Source organism: Propithecus coquereli, unplaced genomic scaffold (genome assembly GCF_000956105.1).
Source record: "Propithecus coquereli isolate 6110/MARCELLA unplaced genomic scaffold, Pcoq_1.0 Scaffold147, whole genome shotgun sequence".
Taxonomy (NCBI): Eukaryota; Metazoa; Chordata; class Mammalia; order Primates; family Indriidae; genus Propithecus; species Propithecus coquereli.
The window spans coordinates 8,352,650-8,367,156 of NW_012139080.1; positions in this window are offsets into that span (position 1 = coordinate 8,352,650).

Consider the following 14,507-nt stretch of genomic DNA (forward strand, 5'->3'; position numbering starts at 1 on the left):
CAATTAATTTCTTTCTAATTTTAGTAGAGACGGGGTCTCGCTCTTGCTCAGGCTGGTCTCGAACTCCTGAGCTCAAACAATCCGCCCACCTCAGCCTCCCAGACAGCTAGGATTACAGGCGTGAGCCACCGCGCCCGGCCAAGACCTTGGAAAGTTTTATCAGCAATCTTCTCTCTTTCTTACACAACACCAGCTTCCATATTATTGTTGCTAATATCTTAGTATCACATTGTTTTAAAAACCCCATCCAACTTTTTAAAAAATATCAATATTTATTTGTATTTATAAATATATCCACCAGCTTCCTTACTCATAACATTCCTTCCTTCTGGGTTCAATTTTGTTCCAGTTGCTGCATGACAAATTAACGTAGCTTCAAACAGCAACCATTTTATTATATTCCGTAGGTCAGGAAGTTGGGTAACAATCAGCTGGAACATTCTTCTGCATCATTTTTTTTTAAGAGATGTGGTCTCACTCTGTCACCCAGGCTAGAGTGCAATGGCGCAATCATAGTTCACTGCAGCCTCAAACTCCTGAGCTCAAACAATCTTCCTGCCTCAGGCTCCTGAGTAGCTGGAACTACAGGTACATGCCATCATACCTGGCTAATTTTTTAATTTTTTTGTAGAGACAGGGTTTGGGTTCAGGTTAGGGTTAGGGTTGCTATGTTGCTCAGGCTGGTCTTGAACACCTGGCCTCCAGCAATCCTCCTGCCTCAACTTCCCAAAGTGCTGGGGTTACAGGCATGAGCCATCGTGCCTATCTTTCTTCTGAATCTTATGAATTTGACTGTGTCACTCAGTGGTACTCAGTTGGAGGATGGGCTTATCTGGAGTGTCTGATGACCAGAGTGGCTATACAAAGCTTCTTTAACATTAAGGTCTCAGAATAGTTAGACATCTTATATGGCAGCTGGAAGCCCTCAGAGCAAGCATCCCAAAGAACCGGTTGAAAGTTATGTAGGGGAGCCAGAGATCACTTCCAACCCCCCTTTTAGCTCACAGTGGGCTCTTCAGCTGGATCTAAAAACCAAATTGACATCAGGCCAATTAACAAGAGAAAAGTATACAAATTTTATTAGTTTTGTATGTACACAGGGATCTTCACAAGAGAGTGAAGTCCAAAGAAGGGGCCAAAAGCAAGATGCTTTTATACTTTTTAGACAAAGAGTAATAAATTTGAGAAGTGACAAGACAAAGAAAATCTGGCTTGGGGCCATAAATTTTCTAAGGGAGTCATTAGGAGACATATAGAGGGTGTAAAACTAGTGGAAGATAAGGGTTACTTCATTAAGTGTGTTCATTCAGATCCACTGCAGCCTCCAGGTCCAAGTCTCTGGTGTTAAGGGCTATTTTCTTGCCCTGGTATGGAGAGGTTACCCCTCCCAGAGGAGTCTTTATCATTTGCTGCATGCAGGAAGAGACAGGTGAGCTCATCCTTTCTGAAACTATAACTTCTGCAATATTTTTAACTGGAAATAATCAATATACCATCTGGTTTATTTGGGGATAGCATGTCCTTCACTCCTTCAACTGCATGGCGTTTTCTGACCTAGCCTCAAAAGTCAACACAGTTACCACTTCCACCACATTCTACTGGTTTCAAGAGAAGGGTCATAAGGCCACCTTCAAGGAGAGGGGATCAGACTCTACCTTTTGACGTGGCAGTGGCAAGGTTATATTGCAAAAGAATATACAAGATGATATTGTTGTAGCCATTTTTGAAAAATACAATCTGCCACAATTTCCTTTTAAGTATATCTTCAGTAATTCTTTCAGGAGGAGTCCATGGGTAGTAAACTCTTTCATCATTTTATGTTTGAAAATGTCTTTATTATATCCTCATTATTGAATGATCACTTAACTAAGTATAGACTTTTTATTGACAATTATTTTCATTTAGCACATTGAATATATTACTCTACTAGATTCTGGCATGTCTTTTGGCTGATAAGAAGTTTGTTATTAGCATGCACTTCTTGATATGTATCTGTTTTTTCTCCCCGGTAGCTTTTATTTTTCTTTACCTTTGATATTCTACAATTTCACTTAATGTGTCTGAATGTGGATTTATTTTTATTTGGCTGGCTCAAGATTCAGTGTGCTGCTTTAATCTGAGGACTCGGGAATTCTGTCCATGTATAGCTCTGAGTAGGCAGCGAAGTTCTTTGCCTATCCATTGGGACAATGGAATGGAATTTCCTTTTCCATTTAACATACACATCACCCCCCTTATAGCCTCTGGCTTTATGTGGATAATTCAGTTTCAGTTTTCCACATGTACCCAATCTATGGCTGGGTACTTCTTCCTTGGTAAAGAGCAAAGCCCCAGTCTCCCAGCTATGAATGCCTCTCCTTATTCCTCTGTGTGAGTCTCTCAGGTGAGACTTAATCACACTGACTTTACATTCCTTCGCCATTTAGGTCACCTATGAAAATTTTCTTGGTTTTGACCTTGTGTGTGTGTGCGTGTGTGTGTGTATGTATGTATATGTGCGTGTGTGTGTGCTGTTATACAGCATTTATAAATACTTGAAGTGGCAGGGGTGATTTCCTTATAATTCAGTTGATTATATTAACCAGAAGCCCACACACTCCACTATACCACTTAAGGGTCCATAGCCCAAATTCCTTTGGCTCAAGAAGTTTTTCATGCAAGACACTCTGCACTGAATAACATTAGAAGCACCATAGCTATAGATTCTCTTTCATCATCACAGAAGCCCAGAGAGATGGTTAAAGATTGAGAGGATAAGAATATGTGTAAAGAAATAAGCCAAGATGCAGAGAAAGTTGGATTATACCATTCACTCATTCAACAAACATGTAGAATCCTCTTCTATTCTCTCTCTGCTTTAATAACTCTCTACCTCTCCATACCATGTACTCAAGGAAAACTTTCCTGACCTCACTGAGGTCAAATTCTCCTATTATTAGATCTCATAGCACTGTGTATTTCTTAATAGCACAAAAAACACAGTTTCAGTTTTAAACTTTTTTGCCTGTTTGATTATTTAATTAACACTATCCTCCCCACCCCTTAAATGAAAGGGAGTACTACTTCCAGTAATAATGAAGTAGCTTATATCAGACTAATCCTCCCACTGGTAGTACTTACAAACTCTGGACCAAAAAAAAAAAAAATCTGAAGATACATGACAGTGAGCAAAAAGCTGACAAAAACTATAAGGAGCTGACACTTGGAAGAAGGGAATGGTACTAAGTTTCCTGTTTCAGTTTTTCATCTGAGGGCAGACCTTAGCTGGGCAGAGGATCTAAAACTCAGATTGAAACATTCAGTCTTACTGGCTAAAGAATCAGAGAATAGAGTTCAGGAACAACTCAGCAGCTGGAGAGTAAAAAAGGAAAACATAAAGAAAGGTAATGCCCATGAAGCAAGAGTCCCATATTCTGCATATAAACTCTGTCCAATTCTCTAATTGCCCCTGAACCACGTGTATGGGGGCAGACCAAACAGCCCTCTTAAGGCTAAATAAACTGAACTAAACTGAGATTTTGATTGCTGCCTACTGTAGGGAAGGTAGTTAGAAGTTTAAGTTCAGCCAAGTTAACTGCCAACTAATACAAAACATTAATATTCTTCAGAGGAATATAACTGAATCCAGAGTTTCTGCAAAGTATCAATCACAATATCCAGGGTAAAATCCAAAATTACTAGACATAAAAGAAACAACAACAAAAAAGTGACCCATATTCAAAGAAAAAGCAGTCACTGGAGACCCACTTGAATGGGCCCAAATATTAGAATTAGGATAAGGATAAGGATTTTAAAGTAGCTATTCATATTATAATTAAAAGCATGAATGCTGTAATCAGTGAACTGAAAGGAAAACTCAGCAGAGAAATAAAAATTACTTTTAGAAAAAGGAAAAAGAAATTCTAGAACTGAAGAATACTATATCTGAAAAATTTATTGGATGATTTTAATAGCAAATTAGAGATTACAGAAGAGAATAAATTAACTTGAAAGTAGTTATATAGAACTCCAGTCTAAAAAACAGAGAGCAAAAAATGTTATAAAAATATGAACAGTGCCCCAGGTACCTTTGGGACATATAACTGGAGTCCAAGAAGGACAGGTGAAAGAGAAAGTGCAAAAAATATGTTTAAAAAATACTAAGCAGTAAGCTAGTAACCTAGATCTTCCTTTCTAAACACCATTTTCCAATAAAAGGAAACAGGACTGCTTGGAGAAATGGCTGATTCTAGGGCTGGAGCAGGGAAAAATAGAATATGAGCCTGAAGAATCATACAGGCCCAGCAAATAAGGAAGTTAAAAAAAAAGAGGGCATCTTAAAGGGACATAGGAACCACCTGAAAGACCTTCCAATGGCCAAAGTTGGAACGATTTGAGTAGGGAAATAAATAATGATAGCATTGGACTAGAACCCAAGGGGAAAAAAAAATCTGTCTATTTTGACATATATAAAAAAAGAATGCACAAATAAATAAATGCAGGGTGGGGGGTGACATTTTCCTTACAGAAAAATTCTAAAAGAATAATAGATGTATGTGCTATATTTTCCAAGAGGTAGAGCTTAATTCCCCTCCCCTTGAGTATGGGCTGGACTTTGTGACTTGCTTCCAAAAAACAGAAAACAGAAAAGGAAAAATATAAGGTTTACAGTAGAGAAATTTGGGGGATACAACTTGACCACATTATCAAGTTTAATATCACCAGTTATAAGTCATATTGATATTATCCTCTGATATGATGCAATGAGAAAGGCACCTTACCTGTGTAGTATTCCCAAAATGTATAAACTCAATCTGAGCATGAGAACTCACACTGAGAGACATTCTAAAAAATACCTGACCAGCCCTGTTCAAAAGTGTCAAGGCTACAAAAAGCAAGTATAGTCTGAAAAACTGTTACAGAATGGGGGAGTCTGAGGGAAATGATGATAAAATGCAGTGTGAAACCCGAGATAAGATCCTAAATTAGATCCTAAAACAAACAAACAAACAAAAAGGACATCAGTGGAAAAACTGTAGATAATAGCAATGCTACTTTTTTAGTTTAACAAATATGCCATGATTATGCATGACGTTAACATTAGGGGAAGCTGGGTGATAAGTATGTGGGAATTTCCTATACTATGTTTGCAACTTTTTGGTAAATCTAAAAGTATTTCAAAAGAAACCATTTATTTTTAAAATAATTAAAATTTTCTACATTTGGTGAGAAATATAAACTTAAAATTCAAGCAGGATAAATACAAAGGAAACCATATCTACGGACAGCATTGTCAACAACTGAAAACCAAAAATTAAAAAACAAAAAATCTTGAAAGCAGCCAGAATGAAATATTATACACAGGGGAACAATGAAACAAATGACAGTTGGCTTCTCATCAGCATAACACCTAACTTCTCAACAGAAACAATGGAGGTCCCAGAAAACAGAGGAATGATATCTTTTATGTGCTGAATGAATGGGGAAAGGGACGTTTGCCTCAAATATATTAGTCCTAAAATCTTACTTATGTCATTAACTTGTTAGGAAGTCCCTATTTTTGTCCTTAGCAAAATGGCAGCCCATTTCTGGTTAAATTATCCAAAATTCCAAATGAGTGGAGGTTGCACTAATTTCTACTTGATTCAAAATTGAAATTTCCTCTAATTTTTTTTTATTATTTCTATTTTAAAACAAATATATTCTAAAACATTAACCCTCCCTCTAAAACATCTACACCGCCTCCCTACAAAATATCTACCTCCTTCCTCCTCTCCGTCAGCAGAAATTCTTGTGAATATTGGTTTGGACAAACAGACATAGCATGAAATTGGTTTTTTCCACAAAGGTTTGGGCAAGATATTAAACTTTCCAGCCCCTCACAACTTTTATTTCAGCTCATTTTCCTATCTCCTCAATTTGGTAGAAACTGTTCTCTGGTGCCCCTAAACAGTTAATAAACCTTTAAAGCTGAAGTCATTTTAAACAGCAGAAACAGGCCAATCAAATGATCACCATTATCTCTGGTGCAATTTAATCTTTGAGTTTAGAATACGCCTTCAGTCATTTTATTTGGTTTCTTGCATTTCAACCTTAAGCTTTTCCCCCTTGTTCATTCTTATTTATTTTTCTTTTACTTCGAGTAAAAATGCAGTGCTAAAACAACATTAAGCTATGTGTTTTAACTGTACAAGTACCAGTATATTCAGAGTTTAAATTCCCTCTGGAACTGTAACTCTAACAGCTCACCCCTCCCCATATAAATAAATGCCACAATAGGGTCTTTCATTGCAAAACCCACACCCGTGAGACAATGTCATTTATCACTGAGTAAATAATGCAAGAAAACATAATGAAAAGGGGACTTTGCTTTAATCCCTTAACTATAAATAAAAATATGTAGCACTTTGCAGGATTACCATATGTGGTATAATATTAACTTAAATATCAATCTTTAAACCAAACTGTAAATAAGATAAACTATGCTCTCTGGTCTCAAGTTTTAAATAGTCTCTCTTTTCTTTAAATTTACTGCTTTCATGAAACATGTAAGAGTGACTGCATATAATTTGCGATCATGTAATGAAAGACCCTATTGTGATATGTACATGCAAAAAAAAAAATGTGAGTTAATGTGGGACTTATAAAAAGCGCTTGTGATGTAGATGGATGCAGTGAAGCCAAGTCAGAGTCTGAGTCAAAGACCTTTTCCTGGATAAAAAAATGAAAATCACTGTCAGCTGTGGCTTGATTTATACATTATAACCAGTCAAGGGTGGGAGGGAGGTCTAAAATAAGAACACTGAAAACAAAAACTGATTTTACTCACAACGGTATATGACTAGCCTGAATTATGCTTAAACATGATGTGATACGATGGACTTCAGCTTCCCTGATGGCAGCTTATGTTTACTCTGGCTTTCCTGATCACATCTTAGCATCCAGATGCCATTTCTCTTTGGTGCCTAATGTGTTTATGCTCATATTATCAGCATGCATTGGGTTGTAAAGATCAGATTGGAAATGATTTCACTCTATTTTCAAAGAGGAAAGACTTTATCCCTTTGATTGCTACTTGCTTGCACAGTAGAGCATGTTTCAGTTTTCTGAAGAGTGCCAATTAAGTTAAATTATAGCTGAATGATCAGAAAAGGATTCCTGGGAGAATTCATTACAGTTACAAAGAAATGGAGATTTTATTTTTTTACTCCACTTTCAAGAAGTTATACCTGCCCACGGAGGCTGACCAATCAGGGGACTGGAAAGGTTATTTTTGATACCTACTGAACTGCAACATCTGATTCCTCCTTAAGAGATGTCTTAATGAACACTGATGTATTTGTTTCCTGATACTATCAATGATTAAAGATTTCATATGAAATTTCTAGTTTTAAAACTAGAAAGTTATCTTTGTGTCAAAATTGTTAAAGACATGTCCATGGAACACCACAAAGAACTAATCAATCACTGCATGGCCTGTTGCAGGTAGACCTCTCCCATCAGGTTTGACTTTGTCCTTATGCAATCCCTTTATCCTTTCCTCTTCCCTCAGCCCTTGTCATTTTGCTCAACAAAACTTTGCCTATACTGTACAACCAACTCTCCATTATCCAGGGACAAATAATTTGATTTGTCAGTCAAAAAAAAAAAAAAACTAGAAAAAAGCAGTGAAAACATCTATTAGAGATAATCTATTTAGAAGAACAAATAATTGATATTTGTTGGATGCTTATTATGTATCTGAAACTTTCCTGATCTCTTGCAATCCTTATTTTTCTTATTATCCCCATTTTACAGCTGAAGAAAAGATGCCCAGAGAATCTAAGTGACCCAAATTATCAAGATTTGAACTCAGGCAGTTAGACTCCAGTGTGTTCTTAACCACTATATCCACTGCCTCTACCGCACAGCAATCTATGGAGTAACCATGACACGCTACCTTGTATCGATGTCACTTGGAAAACCAGAGGCCCATCGCGTACCATAGGAAAGGCAAGGGGAAAACAAAAGCTGGATTCAGGATGGCGAAGGGAGAACAATTAGGTCAGGGGAGGGAGAGCTGAGCACGTACAATAGACACTGCATGTCTGCCCAGCTCTTGTCCCATTCTAACACTTAAAACAAGAAATAGCTCAATGAAAATGAGAAATCCAATAGCAAATTATTTTGATAAGTCTAGAATCTTGCAGCATTTTTCAAATTTTACAATGTTCAGAGCACCTAAAATATCATACTTGTATCTTTTTTTATAACTTCAGATAACTTTTGATGAGTAAGTATATTTTCAAATATTAGATATAATTTAAACCAAATAATTTTACCTTACATCCATTTTGTACTATATTTTTATTCTTCTTTTAACCATGATTAGGGATTAAGCAACCCTACTCCATTCTTCCCCCTCCATTACTTTGTTATTCAATACTCATTGTTACTGAGTGTGGACTAGAGAAATAAGTTGACTAGCCCAGACTGGATACCATGGTCAACAATGTCAAACCATTTCATCAGTGCTCTCAGTAGGGTTCTCAAGTCCCTGCCCGCTTAACTTTGACCACATCTACTGCATCAATGGTAGTCCCAGACATGCCCCATCTTGCATTTTCCCCTGTTTGAGTCCACTGAGATTTGCAAATGCCTATCTAACTGTCCCCTTCTAATCTCCCCGTTTGCTGTGTAAGTAGTTATCTGGGTTCAATCTGTCCCTGTCCTCACCCTCAGGTCCATCCGATGGCTGCTGTTCTCCACTTTGGCTCCCAGCCATGGAACAGGACCACCTTCTCTTTCCTTCCCAAATTGACTTCGCACCACTCAGCTGATAGGAACTTTTCAAGTTGCTTAGGTTTTCCTATTGGAAAAAACAACAACAAAATGTGCTTTCCCTTGCTGGGCTCAATAGCTACCATTCTAGTTTTTGCTTTTGTTCTATCAAACTTTTCCAACCAGTAAGTTATACCCTCTCCTATTTTATTACCATAGTATTTCTTATAATTGTTGAAATCTGATGTCTGACCATTCCGCTTAACGAAAAATTTACTTTTAAACATTCACAGTGACTTACTTCTTGCCAAATCTAGCTTGACCTCAGCCTTTATTTTCCTTGACTCTCTGTGGCATCTGACACTACTAACATCCCAACACCTCCGATGATTCCCAGGACTCTGTATTGTCTACATCTCCTCTTTAGTCTCTGCCTCCAGAACACTGGGTGTACCCCAGGGCTTAGTCCTGAGCCCTCTGTTTCCGGAGTCTTTCTCTTGCTCACATCTCAGGTACTTAACTAATCATTCTATAAAAAGGACTCAAATTCTTATCACCATCTCTGATCTCTAAGTGCCTGTCTCCTGTCTCCAAAGCAATGCTCTTCCAACTATCTGTAAAGGGCTGGTTATTTTTTCCCTTATCTTCTACTTTTATAAAACATAATAAAAACAAATCACTAAAAACAGAAATAAAAAAGATACACAAAATACGAGCCCCAATTTTTTTATTAGATTCAACATGAACATAATCAGAGCAAACCATAGCCTGGAAATAAAGAAAAGAATTACTACAAATGTTTCTAAGTGATTACTCTGTATTTCGATACTTATTTCCCTGCAAACCAATTACAGTTTGTGGGTAGGCACTGGTTGGTGACTACTCATCAAGGAGCACAGCTCTAGAGGGCTTGAGGGCATCCTACTGGTCTGTCGCCATCCCCTCAACACACACCAATTCCCATATTTCCATGTGGCAGCCTCACCTCCCACTGTGTCCAAAAGTTTTGCCTCCTCTTGACTTCTCTTTTCTTTGCAACTCCATCCAATCCATTATCAACTTTTAAGCTCCACTCCTTCAAATTCTTTTTTTATCCAAGCCTTTTTTGCACTGACTGCAACAACTCTGACCCAGAAGCTAAGACCACCTACTTGAACTATTATATTAATACAACCACCTTCTAAATGAGTCTCCCTGTGTGGTGAGCAGTGATCAGTGCTATTTATGAATATTTCCAGTTCTTTCACCCCAGCCATTCCCCCGAAACATAGAAGGACTGCACTGAAACCCTTGTAACTGGTTACTGACATGTGACTGGCTCCAATGCTGAGTTGCAAATGGAAGTATGCGTGTGTGTGACCCTCCGGAGTGTTCTTTCTCCTCTCCTAAGGTCAACAAAATATGACATGTTGGCTGTTTTGTCAGCCTGGATCTCTGCATAACTGTGATGAGCAGAGTCCCTAGTCGAGCTGTGATGAACATGTACCATGAGTAAGAAACACACCTTCATTTTTTTAAAACAACAAAGATTTTGGAGTTGCTGTTCACTACCACTAACTTAATCTATCTTGATTTATACAACCTGTCCCAAGTCTCTCCTCTCTCCAAAACCACACCACTAAGGTTAAGTGGTATGAAGCACTAATTTAATGTCATGTCTCTGCTTTAAAAAAAGAATTTTTTTTAAAAAGGCCCTGAATGAATTTGCATGGTTTAAAGAAAAAAATGCAAATTCCTTGGCATTCAAAGCTCTCATCAACTTATTTTTTCAACCTTATCCTATCAGTCTGATCTCCTTTTACCTTTTTACGAGGCTCATTTCCAGCCACCATAGTACTCCCTCGCCTGCCTCAGCAAAGGAACACTTCCCCTCTCTCTCTCCCTTCCTCCCTCTACAACCCTCCCCCTTCCTCCTTTAAGTAAAGATCAATTCTATCCACTCCACTGAACTTTCCTCAACAGCTCTAATAACAGCTGACATTTATTGAATACTTACTAAGTGCCAGGCTTTGTTCTAAGCTCTTTCTATATCAATATATTAACTCATTTAGTCTTCACAAAAACTCTATGACATGAGTACTATACTATTATTAAACTCGTTTTACAAGTGAGGGAACTAAAACACAGGGATTACATAAACTTGCTCAAGGTTACACAGCTGATAATTGATGAAGCCAGATGTGAACCCAGCAGCCTTCTTAAACCATTGCCCTCTTAATTGCTTCTAGGACACTCTCATCTCTGCTCTCTCTAAACTCCCACTACACTGTGCTGATCTTTCTGGCATGTGATCTTGTGTCCTGCATGGTTGGCCACTGTTTGATGTGTGCAGGCCTTATCTACTAAGCTAGACTATAAACTCCAGGGGTGCAGGAAGCCACTTTACCATTCCTTCTATCACTCAATAAGAAAATGCTCCCAAAAGAATCACTTCTGTGATAAGCACAGTTTTACTGGAAGGGGTATGCATTAATCATGGTTTTTATTTTCTATGTTTTACAATGCTTTGACATCTTGGGGCCTTACTAATCCTGGAGAGATTGCCTCTCCCATGGCTAGCTAATTCCAAGACACAGTAAAGAATATGCCTATGAGCATGCCTTTCATAGGCAAACCAACCAATCCACAGTCCACACCCCCAACCACCTTCTTATCTAACTCTCACACACCAAGCCAATATTCCCCTGCCCTAAATTACCCCAGAGCCAGGCATCATGCAACTAGGGACCATCCCTATAGCCCAGAGCCCTCCAACATCATTCAAACTAGCCAATCCTAAATCTGCTTAGCCTGCCCTACCTTGCCTTTCCCACAGAAGCCCCAGTAAAGGCTCCTGCCCACGCTTTCCCCTTGCTCTTTCTGCCTTCTGACTGACCCTGGTGCATCCTCATGTGGCCTTGTGTGGTGCCTCCTCCTCTTGGGAACTGTAAGTAATAAACTGTTCTTTCAAAGGCAGCTTGTCTCTGTGTCTGTCATCTTACCATATCTGATTAAAACAGATCTGAGGTACATTTTAAAACAGGATATCATCCTTGGCAATGCAAATGACATACTCAACATGGGAAGGATTCTTGTGGCTCTTTCTTGATTTCGTCAATCTCCACTGGTGGTAGAAAGAAAGATTTTCAGGTGGAGGTGTGGGGAGCAGCAGGTACAGGTACAGTTCATCGAATAGAAGAGATTGAGTGAGCTTCCCATTTAGCATAATGAAGATAGACACCCAACCTGGCTTCCAGTTACAATTTTAGCAGTTACTATCTTAGCACTGTATTGGTAGCTATAATACAACCATAAAAACTCCAAATCTTTAACTACCCTATATTTGTTAGCCTTTTTCTATTTTTCCATAAGGATTAGCACTAGAAATCCTAATGCCAAAAGGGTTTGAAGACAACCATTGAGATAACAAGGAAAGGCGAAAGCTAAGTGTGGCCAACCCATACCCAGTTTTGGGAAAAACAGAATTCCAGGAGATGGGCGGGTAGAGACAACTCTGAGGAGAGAAACCCAAGATAAGCCCCCGCAATCTGCCTCCAGAAAGAAAGCAGGAAGAACCTGACCTGGATTTAAGATGCAGTCTCCGTAATGAGTGGCCCAAGGGATTTCCTGACATGGTCTCTCCTAGACAGAGCTAACCAGTATGAATAAATGCTTAACAGCCACTTTTTGAATGGATACTTCAATCATATAAAACTGAAGGTGGTTTTATGATATTCATGTGGATTTACTATAGTCCATTTTATCATCTCATTAATTTAAAATATTTTTTCTTGTCCTTTTCTAATGTCCCTTGAGAAAAAATATACTGCTTTTCTCCTATAGCATAGGTGGTGTGAGATTTTACAGTGCTCTGATGTTCTAGTGTTCATATGGAATATCTATACATTTACCCATGCGCCTCTGAAAAAATGTCGGAGAACTCCCACCACACAAATGCTCCACATTTCCCAGATTCAGGGAACAAGGCAGGGACAGATCCACACAATGGAAATCCAGAAGAATCGATCCCAAAACTTCCCTAGAATGTTTGGTCCTGAGTGGGCAACACAAATCTACCCTGCCTTAGGGAAGGCAGGTGGACCAAAGTCCTTCCCATCTGGGAATTCAGTGAATTCAGAATTCGTCTGGACTATTCAGAAATCTTTGAGGAGACATTTAACCTTTTTACACTAGTATTAACAACAATTAGCACCTGCATTTAACATCTGTTGGGTGCTTGCTATGAGATAGGCAAGGCACATTAAGTACATTTTGGCATTTAATCCTCATTACCCAATGGGTAAGTACAATCATCTTCATTCCACGGTTAAGTAAATTGAGGCCCAGAGAAGTTACGATAAGTTCCCTAAATTCACACAGTTATTAGATGGTAGAGTCGAGATTTAAATTCATATGATCTGACTCTGGACTCTTAGCACACTACACTCTATTGCCCGAAGCCCATGCAAGCTTAGATTAAAAATGGCCATTTAAAGCACAGAGAAGTACATTAGTGCCTAAACGCATAAGCTGAAGCAGGCAGGTAATACTGAAACAGGTCAAGAACTATCCCTATTTCTGCACACAAATATGGATACCTACCATCACCAGCGTCTTTCCCACCATTCTTAAACACCACCACATCCTGCCAATTATTGGCAAAGCAAGTTATATTACTATATATTGCAGGTCCTACGTTTTTAAGGACTGACTAAATCTTACACATTAAACCAAATGGAAGGCATATTTTAATCCTGATCTAATAAAACTGAATGATATAAAATTGCAATATCAAAATATCAAATAGCGCTTTACACATTTACATTGTTAAAGCTAAAAATCATGTACTAATGATAATGGGATAATGTAACATTCCATATATCCTGAATAGGCAAAATACAATCCAGAAACCACTCTTACCCTCAGACACTGGACTAGATATTCTAGGAACTGGAAGATGGTAGAAAGGTACATAAGAATGAAAAATTAGAAAACAAACCCATGTTTTAGGCCTACTTATAACCAGACAGAAGTAGCAGCCTTGTCAACACATAGTTCTTTCACTAAAATTTCTCCCCACCACTCTCCAGAGGAAGAATAAGATTTCTACAGACAAACTCTGAATGGCTGGGAGGGCTGTCATGACGTTGCCCGAGTCTTCTCTTCAACAACTGAACAACCTCAGGTCTCACGTGACAGTTCCCAAAAGCTTCATAATCCTAGTCACGTGCTAGTTCAATCATTGCCCCCACTGCAGAATAGTCGGCCCAGGTTTTGAGTACCATGGTTGAAATAAGGCTAAAAGGAAAAACCATTATTCTATGAAGTGCTTTGCACCCACAGGCCCAAGATAAATACTGTCGAACACTTTTGTGGATGTAATTGAATTAATGTAGCTTTTAAAAAGAATTGGCTTAATATTTAAAGATGAAAGCTTTATCAGACCACCCAGTGATTTTTGTTATGCTAGGATAAAAATTAACAAAACATTTTAAACTCTATTAGAACTAATGTAATTTATTATTGTCTATAAATATTCACATAATAGAAACAGGATCTAGATTAATAGAGTTGGATTACAGGGTTCAATAGGGTAAAAATGAAGAGATTGGAAAATAAAAATATAGACAAAAATATCAGCCTTTTCAGTAAGACTTCCTCTTCCAGAAATGTTGAAGAATACTATTTTTAATAGAAACTATTTTTGAAATTCAGTCTTTAAAGAAGTCATGTGAAAATATTTTCTTTTTTAATAACAAATGATCTGCTTTGGAAGAAAAGTAGCTGCT